This window comes from Leucopleurus acutus, assembly GCF_964270905.1.
Source record: "Leucopleurus acutus genome assembly, chromosome: 7".
Classification (NCBI taxonomy): Eukaryota; Metazoa; Chordata; class Mammalia; order Artiodactyla; family Delphinidae; genus Leucopleurus; species Leucopleurus acutus.
The window spans coordinates 37,593,769-37,612,873 of NC_139150.1; the positions used below are offsets into that span (position 1 = coordinate 37,593,769).

The 19,105-nt window shown below is 39.3% G+C and overlaps 1 pseudogene across 1 annotated transcript in view; it reads left to right on the forward strand.

Annotated features, from left to right (window-relative positions):
• Nucleotides 1-19,105, forward strand: part of LOC309963794 (ras and EF-hand domain-containing protein-like) — a 51,703-nt pseudogene that overhangs the window by 17,575 nt on the left and 15,023 nt on the right. Inside the window, exons 3-9 of the transcript XR_014327196.1 lie at nt 3,765-3,859; nt 5,522-5,574; nt 9,016-9,261; nt 9,561-9,694; nt 9,809-9,956; nt 17,127-17,208; nt 17,851-17,966. The product of XR_014327196.1 is annotated as a ras and EF-hand domain-containing protein-like (transcript). The remainder of the gene's footprint in view (nt 1-3,764; nt 3,860-5,521; nt 5,575-9,015; nt 9,262-9,560; nt 9,695-9,808; nt 9,957-17,126; nt 17,209-17,850; nt 17,967-19,105) is intronic.

The window sequence follows — 19,105 nt, forward strand, 5'->3', positions numbered from 1 at the left end:
TTAGTTTGATATTTTTTGGTCTATCTGCATAAAACAGAAGACTGGAAAACGATTATTGGTTTATCTTTGTGTTTGAAGGTTAGGTAGCAGGGTAGGTAGGTAAAAATCAATGATTTTTCAATTAAAAGTAGATCAAAGACTTCTTTTTGTGATATGTTTTTTGTATAGTAACTAAACAAACTCTACATGTGTACAGATAGTTTTAAGATAGTTCAAAGACATCATAGAAAAGAAATTCTCATTTAATTACATGATTTTTCAGAGCAAACTCTTGTAACCTTTGAGAAAGACTTTTAAGAAGGCCAGAGCAGGTTGTACACAATCTCCAACAGATTTTCTTGCCAGTATCATATATACTCAAGTGTAAGGTCAAGATTTAACTGTTGAAGAAAATTCGGCTATAGCGTATGCACCCAACAGTTATTCTTCCACAATATCAATAATAATATAGTTAAATATCAATCATTCAATGGTTAGTAGTAGGTGTTCAATATATATTAAATATGAATTCAAGAAATACATTTGCTGCTGAGTGAACAGATAGAATGCACTTATATCCCAGAATATTCTAATTTTAGGAGAGGAAATGAGCTCTTTACTGGTACTCATGATTCTATGGTACATTAAGACGTCATTGGGAGATTTAGAAAAACAAGCAAGTCCTTACCTTCTGTAGAAGCTGGTGGTGGGTAATCTATGTTATGCAGGATTTTAAGTCCGTTTTCATCTACATAATCATGTGACTTAATTTGTGGGGACTTACATACATATAATAATGTTTATAAACTTAAACATAAATATTCTTTTATTAAAAATGCATCCTAGTTTGTTATTGAAATATATTTAGGATTCACGACATTGTTTTCGCCATTCAGCCAGAGTTCCGATTTCAGTAACCTCGACCCATAAAAACACAAATCTGAGGTGGAAGAAAACGAAGGGATCTCTGCATATCAGAAATATTAGTTACAGATCCCTGCAGGACAGACAGTTTCTCCAGCTGATAAATTTTTAGTCTTTTCAGCTTTCTTAGTGTAGGTTATATAGGAAATATTGGGCACCTCCCCCATTCGAAACAATGTAAAAGGAGAAGAAGGAAAAATAAAGGAAGGAGAAGGCAACCAGCAGGTTGAAGTGGAGCGTATGCTCTTGCCTGTAGATTTCAGATGCAATGTGTTGTGCTTTCTAGAATCTCTCCTTTCTCACTGTGTTCAGAAGGGGATTGACCCTTTTCAGCTTGTCAATCAGATTTCCCATCGTTTGTCTCCTTCCTGACCCTGTGCCTGGCAAGGGTCCCCTGCTCCTTCCTCACCACTGTGTTCTTTACCCTCCCTGCGGCAGAGTCCTTCACCTGCCTCAGATCCAGTACAAAATGCTGCCTTCTTCACTTCACCTCCCACTGTGTCCTTCTTCCCTGGGGTCCGACCTCATTTATTCATTAATGCAGGATCTGTTGCCAGTCAGATCTCTGGGTGCTGCAGGGGGTATGGAGACTGATAGGGTAACTGGGAAGATAAACATCCACAGAAAACTCAGTACACAGAGCTTCAGATAAAATGTGGCAGGGGAAGGGATTTCTTGTTGAATCAGTCAGGGCAGGCAGGCAGGCCTCATGGAACAGGTGACTTTTGGGAGAGCCTTGACTGATGCGCAGGGTTTGATTTCTAGATAGGAAATGCAAAGAGTTTTGGTTTTGATCAGAGACTGATATTAAAATATACTTTGAGGGGCTTCCCTGGTGGCGCAGTGGTTGAGAGTCCGCCTGCTGATGCAGGGGACACGGGGTCGTGCCCCGGTCCGGGAAGATCCCACATGCTGCAGAGCGGCTGGGCCTGTGAGCCACGGCCGCTGAGCCTGCGCGTCCGGAGCCTGTGCTCCGCAACAGGAGAGGCCACAACAGTGAGAGGCCCGCGTACCGCAAAAAAAAAAAAAAAAAAAAAAAAAAAATATATATATATATATACTTTGACTAGGGAGGGATAAAGCTATTTCCCAACTCTTCAGTCTCAGAAATTGAAAAAAAAAATAGTTAAGGGATGGGATGATGTGAAGTCAACCAAGATAACATATTTGTCTCCTCTGTTGAAAATTTATGTATTATGTGTTGGGTGCTGTGCAAAATATTTGAGGACAGTGAGAACATAAGAGGGTGTAGAAGATGGGACATTTGAAGGAAATGAGATAGGAGAGTAGAGTGGCCATAGAAATCGTTCTCCAAACCAGAATTTTCTTGTGAATAAAATGAGCGGAACTAATTTGACAGTGTCTTTGAAGAGTAGAAATGTTTTATTTTGATGAAGTCCAATTTGTCCATTTTTTCTTTCACAAATCATGCTTTTGGTGTTTAAGAAATCTTTGCCTACCCCAAGTTTGCAAAGATTTTTTTCTATAAGTTTTATTGTTTTAAGTTTCACATTTAGGATCCATTTTGCAAGGTATGGATCAAAGTTCATTTTTTTGCATGTGTATATCTAATTGTTTCAGCCCATTTGTTGAAAAGACTATCTCTGCTGGATTGCTTTTGCATTTTGTCCAAAATCAGTTTCCTGTATTCATGTTGGGTTTATTTCTGAGCTCTCTGCTCTGTTACATTGATTGTCTATCTTTATGCCAGTGTTACATTGTCTTGATGACCATTGCTTTATGATAAGTCTTAAAATCAGGTAGTGTTAGTTCTTCAACTTTTTTATTTCTCAAAGTTGTCCTGGCTATTTTAAGTCCTCTAATTTCCATAGAATCATGTTGTCAGTTTCTAAAAAAACCCCAAAAAACAACAACCCCCAAAACTAAAAAACAAAACCTGCTGGGTTTTTTTCTTTTTAATATTTATTTATTTATTATTTATTTATTTAGGCTGTGCCAGGTCTTAGTTGCGGCATGCATGTGGAATCTAGTTCCCTGGCCAGGGATCGAACCTGGGCCCCCTGCATTGGGAGCTTGGAGTCCTACCCACTGGACTACCAGGGAAGTCCCCTGCTGGGGGTTTGCTTGGACTTCAACTGCATCTAAAGATCAATTGGGGAAGAATTGGCATCTTAATAATAATAAATAATGAACAAACCTGGTATATTCTCCCTTTATTTAGGCCTTGTTACACTCAATTCCAGTAGTTATAAACTTAAAACTTTATTTGAATACTGCACATAGGATATAAATTTCCATAATGTGTTAAGAGAAAAAAAATTCCAAGGTATCTGGACTCATGAGAGCTTCAGCCCCTGACCTCCTGGGGTGCCCTTCTGCCATTCTCTGCACCAGGGGTGACACATATGAGAAATACCAGCCTAAGGGGCGGCACGTGCATAGAAATTTGCAGGTGATGTGATTTGAATTTAGATAAGGTGTAAGCTCTTGGAAAAACAGTAAACCCACCAGGACTTCCTGAGTCCTGATGACATGATAGGATTCAGGCAAGCACTGGGGCCCTTGGCTGTGCCAGTAGCTTTTAATTAAACACAGCAGTAATTAATTAGCTAGTTAATTGATGTGTTACAGCCCTCTTATCACAATTGAGTAGTGGTCATAGAGGTGTCACCCCAGGTGACGTGTATAAGTAGGTTGCGCGATTCCTCAATTCTTTCACTCTTGTAGGTTTCCATTGTGGAGGTACTGGGCATCTAAAGTTTGGTTACTTCCCTTATCTCTTCTCACCATCTCTGTAGGAGACTTGGGATCAGCCTTTTTGACACAAAATGTTTCTCACCCACAGGATGTTGAAGAACCTATTTAAGTGAACAAAATCTTTTTTTTTTTTTTTCTTTCAGGAAAAATGCAAAGCTGAGGAAGCCCTCAGTGACCTCAGACTTCAGCGTGAAACAGAAGTGGGAGATCTACAGTGACAATAAAGAAACTCAGAAAGGTAGGTATGTGGCAGCTGGACTTTGAGGGATACCTTCAGTATCTCAGTGTGTCTAAATTATTAGCAACTAAAAATATATGGAATCATATTGAAGCAGCAGATGGATCAGATTTCAGAATCAAATTGGACTCCTTGGCAAAAAAAATATTTTTTTCTAAGGCCCCTAATTTCTTTTTCTGTTTCTAAGGGCAGCTTATCTTTTGCATAGATCTAATAAATATTTCTGATCCCCTGAAAACCTCAGTTTTCTTTCCTTGGTCTTTACCAACCAAGGGCCCTCAAGTCCCGGGTCTGCTTATGACAGTAGGGAAATGGTCTTTCCTTGTCATGCAGCCCTACACCCAGCTTACTACAAGGTACATGTATTCAGTGAATGTTTATTAAATGAAATGAATATTTCTCTTCTCTGTGGAGAGTTCCAGATCTAGAGGATCCCTGATGAGCAAGAAGTAGGAGAGAACCTGCTGAAGTGAAAGCAAAGGTGTAGATTGGTTTTGGCCTTTGCTGTATTTGGTTTCTAAAATGAGTAGGGTCTGTTTCACTCTGCTGTGCTGGTAGATGTTTAATAACAACAGGCTCTGGAGAGGGGAGGAAGGGAAGGAGGGATTTGTAGCATTTGACGATTTCCATGGTATAAATACTCCTGCCGTTACCCATTTCAAGCTCCCAAGTCAACATCACTGAATACAGAGTTTGGGAAGAGATGCTTAAAATAAATAGCCTCTCACCTGCTGGTACACATTGTCTCCAGCACAGTACTGGATTCACCTCCTGCATGTGGATGGTCTCCATAACTAATGGAATTATCTTAGCTAAAATGAAAACGGGTGCTTAAAAAATAATCATCCATGAAAGTGGCATTGTGCAATTTGGGCACACCACTTTGCTTCTCTGATTGTTCATATGATAACCTTTAGTGCTTCTTCCAGTATTTGTATTGAATGAGATTGACAGTTAACTGCATTTTGTGGGTTATTGCTATTTAAACCTCTGGAATTATTAAGAATTCTCCCCATATCCTTTTTGGAAAATTATTATCAATGTCAACCTTATATTTGATTTCCACAGGTCATTAGACCATACATATTAAGCTTTTATTACAGAATTTGAATGGACCAATCCTTTGCTTTATGCTAGAGTCACAGATTCTCCTAGCCACTGTCTTTACTTATTTCCATGTCATCCCAAATCTTAGACTAAGAGAATGTTTGCAAAAGGAGACAGAGTTTCTTGCCCTGATACAGCATATGATGAAGACCAAACAGGCCCTGAACAGTGAGAGTCAGTAGTGACGAGACCTGAGTCCTTATCAAGACCTGCCAATTTCTGCCTGTAATACATGGGACAATTGACTTCCTCATTTTGATCATTAGCTTCTCATCTGTAAATGGGGATTAATAATAAACTGTCCTGTCTAACCCTAATAACTAACATTTTATTGATTTTGTAGTTTATGAAGCTCTTTTTCATAATTAAAAAAAATTCAATTCTCAAACTTTCTCTGAGGAAAGTGCAAATTCCCCACTTCTATGGATGGGAACAATGAGTTCCAGGTTTAATAACTTGTTCAAAGTCACTCAGCTAATAAGCAATGGGTTGTCTTTCTGTCTTTACACGGGTGGTGCTTTCGCGTTTATACCAGACTTCCTGCCTGCCTCTTAGGGTTGTCCTGTAAGAGAGTAGGAGATGATTTATGGGAGAGCATGTTAAAGGCTGTAAAGAACTATACAGAAGTTTACCAATTTAGTATAATTGTCAACACCTTATGCCACTGGTTCTGAGAAACTCATTTCTTTCTCTCCAGTTATTATTCCTATGCCACTCAAAAGAGAAGGTTCCCAGCTTTGTGGTCAGATGAATCCCTTTTATGTACTGCCAGTTCCAAGTTTTGCTACCTCTTAATTGGTTTTGTGTTTGGTTCATGACTTTCTTGTAAAATTGCTTATTTCTCTTGGATTCTCTGGTTGAGTTTTTCGTTTCTTGTAAAAAGAAACTCTGCCATCTTCATGATATCACTGATACCTTGCAACTTACTTATTCTTTGCAGTGCATGGAATTTGTTTTTTCCTCCTTGAAAGTACTAATTTTGGAGTCCAGGAAATTTGTATTCTTATTGGACTGATTGCTTTTTAAACTTGCTACCCAGATGTCATCTTGGAATTTCAGATCATTTTAGGTAGCTGTTGTAGCAAGTAGATCTGTTTACCTCAGGGCATCTCCTCTGAGAGATGGTCTTCCTTGGAGCTCTGTGTGTGAAGCTGGCTGTCAGACAGGGGACCCCGATTACTAGGTGCATGGGGTATGGATGTTTAGAGAGAAGCCTTAGCTTTCCTTTTGGGAATCATTCAGTTATTTTTAAAAAGACAAACCCTGTCTTGTTGCATTTGGAATCAGCTCTGGCTTATCTGCTCTTCTTTCCTAGAGTAAGAGCAGCTATGGGCTTGAGAGGCAGTGTGCCTTAGTATACAATTTTAATCTCTATTTTCAGCCCCCCTTCTCACTCTCTGGGGTTCTGCATGACCAGCTGTCTCTTCTTTGTTCTACAGTAGGACCTTAAACACACATCTTCTGGACCTCCTTTTCCTCAACTCTCTTCCCTTTGTCAGCATATTACCATCCAGTTTCCTTTTTCCAGCAATGTGTTTAAATCACTTTACTGCTGATGGGCCCCTCTTCCATTCTTTTAATTTTTTTAAATAGATCTTTATTGGAGTGTAATTGCTTCACAGTACTGTGTTAGTTTCTGTTGTGCACCAGAGTGAATCAGCCATATGCATACACATGTCCCCTTATCCCCTTCCTTTTGAGCCTCCCTCCCACCCTCCCTATCCCACCCCTCTAGGTGGTCACAAAGCATTGAGCTGATCTCCCTGTGCTGTGCTGCTGCTTCCCACTAGCTAACTATTTTACATTCCGTAGTGTATATATGTCCATGCTACTCTCTCACTTGCCCCAGCTTCCCCTTCCTACACCATGTCTTTTAACTTTTATTGGCTTATTTCCTTTGAAATTTCATATTAATGAGGTCTCAAAAGGGAAAGAAGACAAATTCATGTATTCTGTCCACCGTATTGAACTGCAAGCCTCCAATGATTATTTTCTTCCTTCCTTTTTGTTTTTAAGAAACAATTAAACTTAAAACCTTTTGCACAGCAAAGGAAACCATAAACAAAACGAAAAGACAACTTACTGAATGGGAGAAAATATTTGCAAATAGTATGACTCATAAAGGGTTAATATCCAACATATATAAACAGCTCATATAACTCAACATCAAAAAAACAAACAACCTGAGTAAAAAATGGGCAGAAGAACTGAATAGACATTTTTCCAAAGAGGAAATGTAGACGGTCAACAGGCCCATGAAAAGATGCTCAACATTGGTAATCATCAGGGAAATGCAAATCAAAACCACAATGAGATATCACCTGTCAGAATGGCTGTCATCAAAAAGACCACAAATAACAAATGTTGGTGAGGATGTAGAGAAAAGGGAACCCTCATACATTGTTGGTGGGAATGTAAATTGGTGCAGCCATTCTGGAAAACTGTATGGAGGTTTCTCAAAAAACTAAAACTACCGTATGACCCAGCAAATTCCACTCCTGGGTATATATCAGAAAAAAACAAAAACACTAATTCGAAAAGATACATGCACCCAGTGTTCACAGCAGCATTACTTACAATTGCCAAGATATGGAAACAACCTAAGTGTCCATCAAAGAAGGAAGGATAAAGAAGATGTGGTCTATATATACAATGGAATACTACTCAGCCATAAAAACGAATAAAATTTTGCTATTTGCAGCAACATGGATGGATTTGGAGGGCATTATGCTAAGTGAAATAAGTCATACAGAGAAAGACAAATACTATATGATATCACTTATATGTAGAATCCAAAAAATACAACAAACTAGTGGGTATAACAAAAAGAAGCAGACTCACAGATATAAAGAACAAACTAGTGGTTACCAGTGGGGAGAAGGAAGTGGGGAGGGGCAATATAGGGATAGGAGATTAAAAGGTACAAACTATTAGGCATAAAATAAGCTATAAGGATATGTTGTACAACATGGAGAATATCGCCAGTATTTTACAATAACTATAAATGGAGTATAACCTTTAAAAATTGTGAATCACTATATTGCATACCTGTCATTTATATAATATATATCAACTATACTTCAATAACAATTTTTAAAAAAAACTTAAAATCATCTTGTAAATTTAATTTTATTGCTTTTGTGGCCTTACTGGATTTTATCTTGTATATTTGTTTTAGTTTCGTCGTTTTTCTAAGAACTCTAGCAAAAATATAACTTATTTTATATTTTTACATATTGTAATGAAAGTACTCTTTGGGCAGATAAGAATAGTTTACTTTTATTTTATTTTATTTTTTCATAAATTTATTTACTTATTTATTTTTGGCTAGGTTGGGTCTTTGTTGCTGCACACAGGCTTTCTCTAGTTGCGGCAAGCAGGGACCACTCTTCGTTGCAGTGCATGGGCTTCTCATTGCGGTGGCTTCTCTTGTTGCGGAGCACGGGCTGTAGGTGCTCGGGCTTCAGTAGCTGTGGCACGCAGGCTCAGCAGTGGTGGCTCACAGGCTGTAGAGCGCAGGCTCAGTAGCTGTGGCGCACAGGCTTAGTTGCTCTGCGGCACGTGGGATCTTTCTGGACCAGGGCTCAAACCCACGTCCCCTGCATTGGCAGGCGGACTCTTAACCATTGAGCCACCAGGGAAGCCCTTGGCATCCCTTTTCAGTAGAGATATTATCCAGAAATGGATACGCTGTTCAGAATATGGTCAGACCACATTAGAGTAGAAAGGTTCACATGTTCTGTATACATTTTCTCAATACAACTTAAGATTGCATTTGCATCCTGGGCGTTCTAATTCTTTTTGTATCAGGATATAAAGATGGTGATTTTTAGAAAATAGCTTCATTTATTAAACGTTTGATTTAAATGTCTTTATCTTAATTGATTGTTGCATAGAATGAACTGATATTGCTCTGAGGATTTTATTTCACCTGATGCTTAATCATGGAATACATTGTGGCTCTTGGGAAGAATGAGATTATCGGTCTTCTTGATTCTATTGCTGTCTGATTCCACTGCTGTGTCATCTTGAGTATCATCAGCCCTTAGGTAGCGGTCCTCTCCTTTGTCACCCGGTCATCCCACTCTCCCTACATGGGTGAGGACTGCAGCTCGCTGGCCCTTTGTGATCCCATGCGGAGGATGAATTGTGATGTTGACAGCCTGCCCGAGAACAGCTTGTCTACCCTGAAAGATTCCGAGTATGACTCGGAGGTGGAGTACAAGCAGCAGAGGAGATTCTGAAGGTTGCAGAACTTGCAGGAGAGCTTTGGGGGTGATACTTCAGACACAGATGTGAGCCCCGAAATCACTGCTCTCCTAGGCCTGATCTTCGGTAGAAATACATATATCACCCTATTTGACCTTTATCTGTCATGGGCATTGTTTTAAAGGTCATACATGTGAAACACAGGAGAATGTTTTTCTCTACTAAGTCAGGGAAAACTCTCACAGGTTTCCTTTTGAGGCCACTTTGTTCCATAACAGCGTTGACTGTAGATTCAGGTGCATATTTTTCTTCTTTTTACTTCATGACGTATATGTGTAATGAAAGACTTTGCTTTATAATGGCTGACTTTTTAATAAAAAAACAGGTTCCTGATATAAGGGATGAAGGTGGCTCAGAAGGTGTGGCTTCCATCCTGGATTAGAAGCCCGAGGGGTCTGCTAGTGAAGGCCACGTTGTTATTAGCTCCTAAGAAAGCCCATCTCGGCCCTTTCACCACAGGCAGGTGGCTTTGGGGGCACTTTTATTCATGAACACTTCATTTTTGTGCCATATAACTTACTAGGAAGAAAGCTGGCACTACCTTTGTCATCTACTGTGGCTTTCTTTCCCTAGACGGACATGGTGGATGGTAACCATAAATCCTACGGCTTGCTGAAGTCTTTCGAGATTGTGCTGGCCGGGGTTGCTGCAGTGGGGAAGCCAAGTTTCCTCATGAGACTTTGCAAGGATGAATTTTGCGGGAGTACAAGTGCCACCCTGGGTATGGTTCCTTTTTCAGTGGATAATGGGAAAAAGACCTTCTTTAGCTTGATTCTGTTTTCTTTAGGGATTATATACACAGATACATGGATCTCTCCCTTTCTCTCTCTCTGTACAATACATATATATATAGGTAGGTGTGTGTGTTCGTCCTTGTCTATAGTCCTCCTCTGTTTTGGCTAAGGCCTAAATTTGGGAAAGGAAGACTAACAAAGGACTTAGGTATTTACTTACCCAGTGAAATCAACCAAACCAAGTTTAGAGCCAGAAATGACAGATTCATTTATGCAGCAAGCATTTCCTGAGTCCTGCTGTGAGTCACATACTGTTGTAGGAGTACAGGCACGCAGTACACAAAATCGACGAAGTCCCAGCCTGAAAGGAAGTTACATCCAAAGGAAGGAAATGGATGAAAAGCAAATTGAAAGAATGAGGTTTGGGAGAGGTGCACTTTTACACAAGGTGCCCAGGGAAAGCCTTTCTGATCAGGTGTCATTGGATGTTGATAAAGTGATCTTACTGATGGCCTTTTTGCCATTATGTTAAAAATCATGGCTGGGTGTATGTTCCCTCTCCTCCTTCACAACAGAATATATGAACAGAACAAGGAAAAGGTAGTGTCATGGTTTCTCAAATTTGCATAATAATCAGAAAAAGGACTTGAAAATATGCAAATTATAATTTATTTTTCTTCATCTAAAGAGTTATTTTGATAACCAGAAACGTTAGAACAGATTGACTACCCTCTTCACAAGGGGTGTCTTTTTTTTTTTAACATCTTTATGGAGTATAATTGCTTTACAATGGTGTGTTAGTTTCTGCTTTATAACAGAGTAAATCAGCTATACATATACATATATCCCCATAGCTCCTCCCTCTTGCGTCTCCCTCCCACCCTCCCTAACCCACCCCTCTAGGTGGTCACAAAGCACTGAGCTGATCTTCCTGTGCTATGCTGCTGCTTCCCACTAGCTATCTATTTTACATTTGGTGGTGTATATATGTCCATGCCAATTTCTTCATCCCAGCTTACCCTTCCCACTCCCCATGTCCTCAAGTCCATTCTCTACGTCTGCGTCTTTATTCCTGTCCTGCCCCTAGGTTCTTCAGACCATTTTTTTTCTTTTTTATATTCCATATATATGTGTTACCATACGGTATTTGTTTTTCCTCTTTCTGACTTACTTCACTCTGTATGACAGACCCTGGGTCCATCCACCTCACTACAAATAACTCAATTTCGTTCTTTTTATGGCAGGGTAATATTCCATTGTATATATGTGCCACATCTTCTTTATCCATTCATCTGTTGATGACACTTAGGTTACTTCCATATCCTGGCTATTGTAAATAGAGCTGCAATGAACATTGTGGTATGTGACTCTTTTTCAATTATGGATTTCTCAGGATATATTCCCAGTAGTGGAATTGTTGGGTCATATGGTAGTTCTACTTTTAGTTTTTTAAGGAACCTCTATACAGTTCTCCATAGTGGCTGTATCAATTTACATTCCCACCAACAGTGCAAGAGGATTCCCTTTTCTCCACACCCTCTCTAGCATTTATTGTCTCTAGATTTTTTGATGATGGCCATTCTCACTGGTATGAGGTGATACCTCATTGTAGTTTTGATCTGTATTTCTCTGATGATTAGTGATGTTGAGCATTCTTTCATGTGTTTATTGGCAATCTGTATATCTTCTTTAGAGATATGTCTAGTTCTTCTGCCCATTTTTGGATTGGGCTGTTTGTTTTTGTCATATTGAGCTGCATGAGTTCCTTGTAAATTTTGGAGATTAATCCTTTGTCAGTTGCTTCATTTGCAAATATTTTCTCCCATTCTGTGGGTTGTCTTTTTGTCTTGTTTATGGTTTCCTTTGCTGTGCAAAAGCTTTGAAGTTTCATTAGGTCCCATTTGTTTATTTTTGTTTTTATTTCCATTTCTCTAAGAGGTGGGTCAAAAAGGATCTTGCTGTGATTTATGTCATAGAGTGTTCTGCCTATGTTTTTCTCTAAGAGTTTGATAGTGTCTGGCCTTACATTTAGGTCTTTAATCCATTTTGAGTTTATTTTTGTGTATGGTGTTAGGGAGTGTTCTAGTTTCATTCTTTTACATGTAACTGTCCAGTTTTCCCAGCACTACTTATTGGAGAGGCTGTCTTTTCTCCATTGTATATTCTTGCCTCCTTTATAAAAATAAGGTGACCATATGTGTGTGGGTTTATCTCTGGGCTTTCTATCCTGTTCCATTGATCTGTATTTCTGTTTTTGTGCCAGTACCATACTGTCTTGATTACTGTAGCTTTGTAGTATAGTCTGAAGTCCAGGAGCAGGATTCCTCCAGCTCTGTTTTTCTTTCTCAAGATTGCTTTGGCTATTTGGGGTCTTTTGTGTTTCCATACAGATTGTGAAATTTTTTCTAGTTCTGTGAAATATGCCATTAGTAGTCTGATAGAGATTGCATTGCATCTGTAGGTGGCTTTGGGTGGTATAGTCATTTTCACAATGTTGATTCTTCCAATCCAAGAGTATGGTATATCTCTCCATCTGTTTGTATCATCTTTAATTTCTTTCATCAGTGTCTTACAGTTTTCTGCATACAGGTCTTTTGTCTCCTTATGTAGGTTTATTCCTAGGTATTTTATTCTTTTTGTTGCAGTGGTAAATGGGAGTGTTCCTTAATTTCTCTTTCAGATTTTGCATCATTAGTGTATAGGAATGCCAGAGATTTCTGTGCATTAATTTTGTATCCTGCTACTTTACCAAATTCATTGATTAGCTCTAGTAGTTTTCTGATATAGCATCTTTAGGATTCTCTATGTGTTGTATCATGTCATCTGCAAGCAGTGACAGCTTTACTTCTTCTTTTCTGATTTGGATTCCTTTTATTTCTTTTTCTTCTCTGATTGCTGTGGCTAAAGATTCCAAAACTATGTTGAATAATAGTGGTGAGAGTAGACAACCTTGTCTTATTCCCGATCTTAGAGGAAATGGTTTCAGTTTTTCACCATTGAGAATGATGTTGGCTGTGGGTTTGTCATATATGGCCTTTATTATGCTGAGGTAAGTTCTCTCTATGCCTACTTTCTGGAGAGTTTTTATCATAAATGGGTGTTGAATTTTGTCGAAAGCTTTTTCTGCATCTATTGAGACGATCATATGGTTTTTCTCCTTCAATTTGTTAACATGGTTTATGACATTGATTGATTTGCATATATTGAAGAATCCTTGCATTCCTGGGATAAACCCCACTTGTTCATGGTGTATGATCCTTTTATTGTGCTGTTGGATTCTGTTTGCTAGTATTTTGTTGAGGATTTTGCATCTGTGTTCATCAGTGATATTGGCCTGTAGTTTTCTTTCTTTGTGACATCTTTGTCTGGTTTTGGTATCAGGGCGATGGTGGCCTCAAAGAATGAGTTTGGGAGTGTTCCTCCCTCTGCTATATTTTGGAAGAGTTTGAGAAGGATAAGTGTTAGGTCTTCTCTAAATGTTTGATAGACTTCACCTGTGAAGCCATCTGGTCCTGGGCTTTTGTTTGTTGGAAGATTTTTAATCACAGTTTCAATTTCGGTGCTTGTGATTGGTCTGTTCTTATTTTCTATTTCTTCCTGTTTCAGTCTCAGAAGGTTGTGCTTTTCTAAGAATTTTTCCATTTCTTCCAGGTTGTCCATTTTATTGGCATAAAGTTGATTGTAGTAATCTCTCATGATCCTTTGTATTTCTGCAGTGTGACTTCTCCTTTTTCATTTCTATTTTTTTTGAATTTTATTTAATTTATTTTTTTATACAGGAGGTTCTTATTAGTTATCCATTTTTTACATATTAGTGTATATATGTCAATCCCAATCTCCCAATTCATCATTTATGATTTCTTTCCTTCTGATAACTTTGGGGAATTTTTGTTCTTCTTTCTCTAATTGCTTTAGGTGTAAGGTTAGGTTGTTTGTTTGAACTGTTTCTTGTTTCCTGAGGTAAGATTGTATCACTGTAAACTTCCCTTTAGAACTGCTTTTGCTGCATCCCATAGTTTTTGGGTCATTGTGTTTACATTGTAATTTGTTTCTAGGTATTTTTTGATTTCCTCTTGATTTCTTCAGTGATCTCTTGGTTATTTAGTAATGTATTGTTTAGCCTCCATCTGTTTGTATTTTTTACAGATTTTTCCCTGTAATTGATATCTAGTTTCATAGTGTTGTGGTCAGAAGAGATACTTGATACAATTTCAATTTTCTTAAATTTACCAAGGCTTGATTTGTGACCCAAGACATGATCTATCCTGGAGTGTGTTCTATGAGCACTTGAGAAGAAAGTGTATTCTGTTGTTTTTGGATGGAATGTCCTATAAATATCAATTAAGTCCATCTTGTTTAATGTATCATTTAAAGCTTGTGTTTCCTTATTTATTTTCATTTTGGGTGATCTGTCCATGGGTGAAAGTGGGGTGTTAAAGTCCCCTACTATGATTGTGTTACTGTCGATTTCTTCTTTTATGGCTGTTAGTATTTGCCTTATGTATTGAGGTGCTCCTATGTTGGGTGCATAAATATTTACAATTGTTATATCTTATTCTTGGATCGATCCCTTGATCATTATGTAATGTCCTTCTCTGTCTCTTATAATAGTCTTTATTTTAAAGTCTATTTTGTCTGATATGAGAATTGATACTCCAGCTTTCTTTTGATTTCCATTTGCATGGAATATCTTTTTCCATCTTGTCACTTTCAGTCTGTATGTGTCCCTAGGTCTGAAGTGGGTCTCTTGTAGACAGCATATATATGGGTCTTGTTTTTGTATCCATTCAGCAAGCCTGTGTCTTTTGGTTGGAGCATTTAATCCATTTACATTTAAGGTAGTTATTGATATGTATGTTCCTTTTACCATTTTATTAATTGTTTTGGGTTTTTTTATTGTAGGTCTTTTCCTTCTCTTGTGTTTCCTGCCTAGAAGTTGCTTTAGTACTTGTTGTAAAGCTGGTTTGGTGGTGCTGAATTCTCTTAGTCTTTGCTTGTCTGTAAAGTTTTTAATTTCTTTGTCGAATCTGAATGAGATCCTTGCTGGGTAGATTAATCTTGGTTGTAGGTTTTTCTCTTTCATCACTTTAAATATTTCCTGCCACTCCCTTCTGGCTTGCAGAGTTTCTGCTGAAAGATGGGCTGTTAACCTTATGGGGATTTCCTTGTATGTTATTTGTTGCTTTTCCCTTGCTGCTTTTAGTATTTATTTGTGTGTATTTAATTTTTGATAGTTTGATTGATATGTGTCTTGGAGTGTTTCTCCTTGGATTTATCCTGTATGGAACTCTCTGTGCTTCCTCGACTTGATTGACTATTTCCTTTCCTGTATTAGGGAAGTTTTCAAGTATAATCTCTTCAAATATTTTCTCATCCCCTTTCTTTTTCTCTTGTTCTTCTGTGACCCCTATAATTTGAATGTTGGTGCATTTAATGTTGTCGCAGAGGTCTCTGAGACTATCCTGAATTCTTTTCATTCTTTTTTCTTCTTTCTGCTCTCTGGTAGTTATTTCCACTATTGTATCTTCCAGGTCACTTATCCATTCTTCTGCCTCAGTTATTCTGCTATTGATTCCTTCTAGAGAGTTTTTAATTTATTTATTGTGTTGTTCATCATTGTTTGTTTGCTCTTTAGTTCTTCTAGTTCTTTGTTAGATGTTTCTTGTTTTTTTTCCATTCTATTTCTGAGATTTTGGGTCATCTTTACTGTCAGTACTCTGAATTCTTTTGCAGGTAGACTGCCTATTTCCTCTTCATTTGTTTGGTCTTGTGGATTTTTGTCTTGCTCCGTCATCTGCTGTGTGTTTCTCTGTCTTCTCATTTTGCTTAACTTACTGTGTTTGGGGTCTCCTTTTCGCAGGCTGCAGGTTTGCAGTTCCCATTGTTTTTGTTGTCTGCCCCCAGTGGCTAAGGTTGTTTCAGTGGGTTGTGTAGGCCTCCTTGTGGAGGAGACTAGTGTCTGTGTTCTGGTGGATGAGGCTGGATCTTGTCTTTCCAGTGGGCAGGACCGCATCCGGTGTTGTGTTTTGGGGTGTCTGTGACCTTATTATGATTTTATGGAGCCTCTCTGCTAATGGGTGGGGTTGTGTTTCTGTCTTGCTACTTGTTTGGCATAAGGTTTCCAGCACTGGAGCTTGCTGGTCTTTGAGTGGACCTGGGTCTTAGCTTTGAGTTGGAGATCTCTGGGAGACCTTTTGCCGTTTGATGTTATGTGGAGCCAGGAGGTCCCTGTTGGACCAATGTCCTGAACTCGGCTGTCCCACCTCAGAGGCACAGCCCTGACACCCGGCCAGAGCACCAAGACCCTGTCAGCTGCATGGCTTGGTCAGCCATCCTGTCACGGAGTTGCCTGAAGGCCGGGCATTCTGTCGGGGGCTCCTCTCCTCAGGTCCCGGAGACACCTGAGGGGTGGCCTCCTGTCAGGGACTTCAAGGTCAGTTGCAGTCACCTGAGGTCCGGGCTCGGGTGTGAGTCATGTGGGGCGTTGGGCGCTCGCCTTCTCTGCTCCTGCACGCAGCATTCGGCTGGCATCTGAGCAGGTTATGGCTTCCACCCAGGTTTACATCTGGGCCCCATGCTTACGACTGGGGGGGTTTACATCTGAGGGTTTACTTCTGGAACCCAGTTTTACATCTGGGCCCGGTTTACCACTTGGGGGGTTTACACAGTGGGTGTCTTTGTAAATTTGTGGTTCTCTGTTATACCCTTCAAGATAACAAATTTGAAAGTTCACTTCAGTTTGATTCATAAAAATACCACAATATTTGGTTCGGTTGCTAGAGAGCATACCCTGTATACATACACAGAGTATACCTGCATATATACATATATACATAGACATTTATGTGCATGCACACACACAGATATAACTGAGTCCATCTAATTACATGGGCAAATAGAACATAGATTTTCCTTTTGTCTATAGATCAAATCCTTCCCCAAGTCAGCCAACCTGCGGATGTGCATCTGTGCACATGTCTGTGGTCTGACTTATAATTAATTTGTGAAGGTTACTCCTCTTGAAGGCCAGATTCATTTCTCTCTACCTCGCTGAACTTTGGCTTACTGGCCCTTGTCTCATCCAAATAAGGCTTGAAAGTAAAAACCGATGGAATTATTTACATCATGTTCTCTATGTCCTCGTATATTTTTTTCAGAAGTTGATTTTCAATTGAAAACTCTCGTCGTGGATGGAGAACTAACAGCCCTGCAGCACTGGGATACGGCTGGGCAGGAGAGGCAAGTGCTTTCCATAATGCTTTGAATTCTGCTGAGTTTTGCACAGACAAGCCATTTAAAAAATATGTGTGGTTGACATGGCCCTATTTAAGGTCCTGTAAAGTGCTGCACCTGGTTTAGAGTTAGGACATGTGGGTGGAGGTGTGCTCTTCCTCTGGTGAGCACCCCGTACCCTGTGTGTGTGCCCTGTGGTGTTGCACATGGGTAGTTCTTCTCCCACCCACGCACAGTATTCCCTACCCACCACCCCCAAAATAATTTTTCTCTGATGTGCCTCTTCTTCCATCCTTCTCTGTACCTCCACATGGGATCTGGTAGCTTGCTACTGAGGCTGAAATTTTTAGAACTTATGCTCTCAAGCTATGCTCTGAGGCTTGTAGACATTCTTGGGATTGTTTGGTGGAGAAAATGATTTGCTTTTCTAAATCAGCAGCCCAGACTCTTATGTTGTTACCATTCACCAAGTCATTTTAGTCCTCGGGGATGGCTATTTCGCAGTAATAGGCTGCTATTAGATTCTTCTCAATTGGGGGTTATTTTAGAAGATGAGAAGAAAGTGAGCATCAAAGAGTTGAAGAATGAGGCAGCCCCAAACTGACTGACTGATTAGAACTGTTACTTATCTGCTTTTCTCTCTTCCAGATTCAGAAGTATTGCTTAAGTCTTACTTCAGAAGAGCAGATGGTGTTTTGCTGCTGTATGATGTTACATGTGAGAAAAGCTTTCTCAACGTACGAGAATGGGAAGGTACAGTTGAGGTAAGAAGTGAAAACAGAGAGACAAGAGTTACACAGGAGAGTCACAGGCTGTCTTGGAAAATGCACTTTCTCTTCTTTGTCAAAACGAACTTGATTAGAAGCCACTGATCCAGGCCATCAGGAAGAACTGGATGTGGCATCTGGCAGTACTGGTCTCTTCCTTAGTAGCTGGGCAAGTTCCCACTGAGCCAAGGACACTACTAAAGTGAGCTTCTGGGGAAAAAAGATAACTTCTGTGTTTTCTTATAGATAAAATCAGAACCCCATGGGCAGTGAATGAAAATTCAGGCAGCCCAAGAAGGAGCAGCAGCTCTCACAAACAAGGGGGTGATGGGGCTGGGTGTGTAGTGTGATTGGAGGTATAATAGGGCCTCCATGTGTGCTAGAGGCATAGGTGAGATACCACCTGGGTGTGAGCTTGTGCCAGGTCCCAATTCTATAGCATAGAGACCTGTGTTCTCGACCTTATTCTTTCTGGTAGTGATTTGGGTGATTTACGTGTCTCAAAGTACCACTGAAATAACCAGTTGGTATTTTAAACATGTGTGGCAACTATCTGTGCTTTGTTTTGCTCCAGTAAGATGATGTCTTTCATCTGAGGAGCTTTCATATCCTTTGGTTTCATGGTAAATACTTTTTAAAGTAGGAAATGATTTTGACCATGGTTAGTGTGCTACCAACAGTCATTAATAACCGTGACACTACAGTTCAAGCCATGGTTTAGCATGCTCTCCCGGAGAAAAACAAAACAAAACTGGTGGCTAATACAATTTTTCAAGTAAGTCTATTATCTATAACTTTTAACAGGCTTTAAGTGCAGTGGTGGCTGAACAGAGAACTGATTGCTGTCTCATCTCTGGTTAGCCTCTAGATTCTTCAGTTGGGCCTATTTCATACCCTGTAAATCACCAGAATGAGTGTTTTCTTTCTAACTAGAGAAGTGATTTAAGAAATGACTGGTTGAAATTGCAATAAGACTTAGACAATGATAAATAAACATGCATTTTGTTCAACTGAAATATCACGACTTAAAATTATTATAAACACAATGACAGCATGTTGACATTTATATAATATTTTATTTCACAAAATTTCCCACATGTTATATTCATCTCTGTAATATCTGAGAAAGGAAGTAA